Source organism: Nestor notabilis, unplaced genomic scaffold (genome assembly GCF_000696875.1).
Source record: "Nestor notabilis isolate BGI_N333 unplaced genomic scaffold, ASM69687v1 scaffold293, whole genome shotgun sequence".
Classification (NCBI taxonomy): domain Eukaryota; kingdom Metazoa; phylum Chordata; class Aves; order Psittaciformes; family Psittacidae; genus Nestor; species Nestor notabilis.
Window position 1 is genome coordinate 226,952 of NW_009923160.1, and position 6,000 is coordinate 232,951.

Genomic DNA, 6,000 nt, shown 5'->3' on the forward strand with positions numbered 1-6,000 from the left:
AGGCTGTACTCCAGCTCTTGTTGGGGAAATCACATGCAATTCCAGCTCCCAGTCTGACGCCCTTCCACATACAAAGTGTTTCTCAGAAAAGCAGTCATTAGAATTGCTGGGTGAGTAAAGGCTGAAGGGTTGTTGGATCAGGTCTCCAATGGCAATTTTGTTGAAAACCAATGCTTTATTTTTGTTTTATATCTCCTTAAAAGCATGAGAACCTTAAAGACAGTGCACCTGAGCAAGCTAAAGAAACATGCTGCCCAAACCACAGTTCAGTGTGTAGGGTGGTGGGAAAAGGCTCCAGCAGGAAAGCTGTTTCATTATCAAGTATCTGAAAACCTTTCATAGTTGTTTTAAGCAACCTCTGTTCTTGCCTTTTGGTGGAACAATTACCATGAAGCAGCCTGTCGCTGGGCTGGCTTTGAATTGTTGTGCCCAGTTGAGTGATCTGATTTGATGTAAAGGTTAGTGTTCTCAATCTTTTTTTCCTTACTCTGTCTCCTTTCTCATCACCAGGAGCTTTGGATATCCACCCGGCACTGCAGATTGCTTAATTCCCCACATGGGGATTATACTTTTGGTGTGTTCACAACTGTGTTTGCTCAGAGCAAGTGCCTCCTGCTATTGCCCAATTGTGGCGTTTCACTCATGTAGAACAAGTAATAACAGAAATATGCAGCTTTTGCTGCCTTCGCTTGGCTTCTTAGGTGGCAGGGAGCAAAATGTGTGGCTTTCTCCAGCAAAATGGTTAACTGGAGCTTTGGGAGACGAGCTAGAGGAGGATTTCGTATGGCATCAAATGCAGATAAACAATCCTCTTTGGCCCTTTGAACTTGGTGTTATTCCTGCAGCTGCTGAGGAGGGTGAATGTTGTGAGGAAGGGGAGTTGATAGCAGCTCTTAATGGGACAGCACTCACTGTGCCTGTACTGAAGGCTGGGGACAAAGGCAGCAACCCTGGCACTGTAAAAAAGAATGGGTTCAGTGCTAGGTTGAAGAAGGCCATGTTTGATGACTGCTGCCATGAAGCCTGTGCCCTGCAGTGGGGCATGTTAACATTGTAAGCATTATTTGCACAGCAGAGCTGCTCAGAGGGAAGGAAAGGATGGTGGAGTGGTTAGGGCTCTGTGCTGGGCAGATTTTGTCCTCCTCTCTTGGAGGATCATTTACTGTCTTTTGTTTTGCTTTCTGAGCATAAAGATGAGGTTGCTGGCATTTCTGCTACTTATGGGACTGAAAGGATGAGCTCTCTAGAGAGCTCAAAGGCTAGCTTGAGCAGGCTTAGAAAAAGATGAGGATATAAGGATGTACTCTTCTCTTATGTTAGTGTGCATGAGTGGCACCCCTGTGAATCTGCTTTTCCTCCTATCCTCTAGCCCTGGGCTGTCCTTGCCTGGTTGATATTCTGCTCCAAGTAGGTGGATGGCCAATTTTATCAGTAAAGCAGAGCAGGAACCACCCTGCCCAGCAGGTGGAGAGGGACAGTTTTAGTGCGATGCTCTGCGAGACAATAAACACCCTGTGAGACATAAAGAACAGTAATTTGGCTCTTGTGATTGTGCATTTCTGAAGGAAAAAAGACCCCTTTGGGGCACATAAGGGCAGCACTTTACTCCTCTGCTGCCTGCAATGAGAAGAGGAGGAGGGAAAGATCCTCCTGGGGAAGGTGAAAAGCTGCTGCTCTGACTTGCAGCCCCTACAAGTGATTTTGCTGGTGGAGGGTACTTGTTAGCAAATGGGTGCCCAGTCCAGCCTGAGAAAGTGACCCCTACCAGGAAGACAGAATCAGCCTCAGCAACAATATCTGTTTCAAAGGAAAACATAAATAACAAAATTGAGTGCAATAGTGTTGTTCCTTTGAATTGCTGGTTGATGCCCTTGGGCTCTAACAGGCTGGCTGGGATTGGGAGGGGGAGAGGGCAGCTTGTGCAAGCTGTGTTCCTGTGATAGTGTTTTAATTTCTTCCTCTTCTGTGCCTGGTTTACACTTTAACATAGTTTAATTTTAAAGTCTCCTCTTTTTTTCTATTTCTTTTTCTTTTTTTTTTTTTTTCCAAGGTGAATGTTGAGCAGTAATGTAATGAGAAGTTGACAGGCACAGATCTTTTTTAATAACTCTTATGTTGCATAGCTTAAATTGGTTTAACTATAGCTGAGCTGAATAATAAGCAGAAGTGAATTCATCTCATGAACCATGAATACTTTTAAGTCTCCTTTGGAAAGGGTTCAATAACTCTGCCTCTCACTCTGTAGGAGTGGGACCATGGTTTGTTATACACTTCTGGTCACCGTGTGAGAGTTGGGAATAGTGTCAGAGATGGGACACAACATCCTCAAATTGAAGTGAGATGAGAAGGCAAGTCCACTCCCCTCCAGGCAGCTCAAGTCTCTTCTGTAGAGCATAGAACTGCACCAGCTTGTATCAATGGGCAGCACTGGGTTTGAGTGGGATTTTGAGAGGGGCTGAAAAACAAGCTGCTTTCCAGCCCTCCTCCACAACAACCCATCATGTGAAGCTGTAGTGTAACCGTGCATGGGGAAGACCCTGGGACAGCAACGGAGCCGGATGGCAGAGTTAAACCACACAGCTGCATGCACTCAAGGCTTTCCACTAGAGCAGGTTGCTCCAAGCCCCTGTGTCCAAACTGGCCTTGAACACTGCCAGGGATGGGGCAGCCACAGCTTCTCTGGGCACCCTGTGCCAGCACCCTCACAGGGAAGAACTTCTTCCTACTATCTAATCTAAATCTCCCCTCTGTCAGTTTAAAGACATTCCCCCTTGTCCTGACACTACCTGCCTTTGTCAAAATACCCTCTCCAGATTTCTTGTTTGTCGCTTTAGGCTCTAAGGTTTCCCTGGAGCCTTCTCTTCTCCAGGCTGAACAAGACCCAGAGCCGGATGCAGGACTGCAGGCAGGATTTCACCAGACCACAGTAGAGGGGAAGAATCCCCTCCTCGACCTGCTGGTCATGTTCTGGGGATGAAGCCCAGGTCATGGGTGGTTTCTGGGCTGTAAGCACATGCTGCTGGGTCATTTTGAGTTTCTCATCAATACCTGCAAGTCCTTCTTCACAAGGTTGCTCTCAGTGTTAACTACCAGCTGGAAAAAAGAAGTAGAGGCTGCTCAGAAGCATTTTAGTGATACATTTGAGCAAGGCTAATGAGGGCTGAGGACCCCTCAGAGGTTTTGTTGGGGAATGGTGTCACAGATCCCAAATGGAGGAAGATGGCCTGCAGAGAGGAGGGGGGATGCTTGACTGCTATAAGAAGGCTGTCTTGTTTTCTGCCTATAGTATGGGCAAAAGAGGCTTCTAGAGGACTGGAGGCTGAGGGACAAAAGCTGTCAGTCCTTGAGATTTGTTTCTGCATAGGGAGTGGAGTGCACACAAATCCCCTCTTACATTAAACGTTTTAGGCTCTAGTAAAAAGCCAGTCTTGCAAGACAAAATACTTCCCAATGTTCTGTCTCTAGGTGTTTCCTCTCTTCTTTTTCATCTTCTCACTGATAACACCATTCATCTTCCATTCATTCCTCTTTTTTCAGGGATAACTTTGTTGTATTTCCTTACTTTTAGCCCTTTCTTCCAAATGTTTTGTATAAATTTACATCATTCTCTCTCTCCATCATCATGACAGCAACAACACAGTGAAGCATCCTTCTGACCTCTGCTACAAACAAAATAGGTACAAAACAGGTTTCAGTGAATAGGTACAAACAGGTTCCAGTGAATTCCAAAGAAAAACAGCCCCTGTGATAAAAAGTGTGATGAGATTACCCTATCAAGCATTTCAAATATGTCCATTTAGGGACTGTTAGGAGTAGGTCTTTATTTCATCTCTCTGCAGATTTTCTCTTGCACAACCTCTAATACATGGCCACACATTACTTACTCTGCCTGCTGCCTTACTCGGTGCTTGTAATGAAAGCTGGTTAGAAATGTTCGGTGCCACAATTCACACTGTAGAATATGGCTTGAATTAAATGATATTTTTGTCTTGTGAAACTTTATTTCACAGTAAAACGCCTGTAATACTGGAAGTGCATACTTCTTAACATTAACATTTTGCATTTGCTCCCTGGCTGTAGGCTTGATTTTTCTTTTGGATTGGAATGAATTTTATGTTAAGGACTTTGAGACAAGGAGAGTTGATCTAAAAATGAGACCTTTTGTTTGACCCTGAGCAGTTCTTTCACCCTGAGCTCATTCAGAAAACAACTTTAGCATTGTGCTTTTCTCATTCTGTTTGGGCTGAAAAAAAAAAAAAAGAAATACTGACTTTTTAAATCCCTCAGAAGCTCCATCCTCCTAACAGCCCTGCATTTTGGGAGGGGACATATGGTGCCCTACAATGTGCATAAGAGGGGTGTTCCTGTAGGAATGGTTCATGGTTGATGTAAAGCATGCCACAGGCTGTGCAAACAGGAAAGAACAGTCTCTTGGAGTGAAGTCATGGGCCAGGTTGGAAGATGGGAATCACTAGCCATGCATCTTCTGTGATGCAGAGCAGGAAACTGAAGTTATCAGCAACTTCATGCCTCATCTTCTGAATGCAGATTGTAGGGCTGATGTGTAGAAATGCAGATAAGTTCAGTCAAAAGCTTATTGAAGGTTTAACTCCGTATATTCAAGTCAGTGAGATGCTAAATGCTATGGAGTTTGTCAGACTGATGATGCCTGGAGTATTGCAAAACTAGTTGTTATATTCAGTAGCTTTAATCTCTGTGTGCCTCAGTCTTCACTTTTATATCTGATGTTGCTGAGAAATGAATTTATATATGAAATCATTTACATATAGTATGTTGTGGTGAGAAGAAAATTCTCTGAAGTTTTCAGCTACATTGGTTAGCAAAATCTACCCAGGTTCAAAAGGAAATGCACAGTTTTCTACTTGAGACAGGAAATGGATGTTGTATGCTAAATAATAATTAGGGTGATAAAAGTCTGTAGTGAACAATTATCCATTCAGCGAACAAGGCAGGTGTTTTGGAGGAAAAATAGGAGGCAATTGGGTAATTAGACTGTACCATAGCATGTGAGCACAATAAAATTTGCACAGGCAATTTTAAATCTGGCATGGTCTACTCTCTGAGCACCTGACTTGGAAACCTGAACAGCTTCACGACATCGCTTTTGATGTAACACCATATTACCGATTACAAATATTCCTGAGCAAAACTTCTCGGTGATTTCTGGCTGAAGCTCAGGCACTGTGACAATCTGAGCTGTAGAAGAAACAAAACAATCTGTGGTGATATGCTGTTAAGAAGGGAAATGCTGAATGGATGACATGAGTGAGGGGAGAGTTGGCTGTTGCATGGTGACTGGCTTGAGGGAGGAGAACACATTTGATCCACCCTTTTTCCTTCAGTTCACTGAAAGTCCATCTCCATAAGAAAAGACACAGGCATAGGGGGATTATTTGCTGCTTTGCAAATGGATCACTCCTGGACTGGTCAGACAGGCTTATCAGGAGAGTCCTGACTGCACACACTGTGGCAATGAGACTTTGCTGGCAGCCCTGGTACAGAGCAGCCAATTACCTGTCCCTGCCACAGGACTTGTGGAGTGGAGGGAAGGCAATCCCTCCACATCCCTGCTCCCAGTGTGCGGTGCTTGGACTGTGGGCAGCCTGTGCCACCTTGCTGATGGACTGTGGACATCAAATGCCTTGCAGATGCCTTTACGTGCCCCTGAAGAAGGGACTGCACAGCTCTAGACTCACTCCCTCGCTGGCTGAAAATGTTTCATCTCAAATAAACGCTTGTCTCATTATCTAGCTGTGCTAGCTTTGCGCTATCTGGTTACTGCCTGGCTTGGAGACACCTGTTCTGTGTCCAAGCATTTTAGAGAGAAAAAAACCTATCCAAAGCTGTCAACAGACATAAAAAGGCTGCCTGTTTCCATGGGAACATGCTCTGCTGAGCCCTGAGTATAATGAGCTGCTCCCTGTGCTGCAGAAACACTGGACGTTGCTGGAAAAGCCAAGCGGATTGTTCACCGGGCTA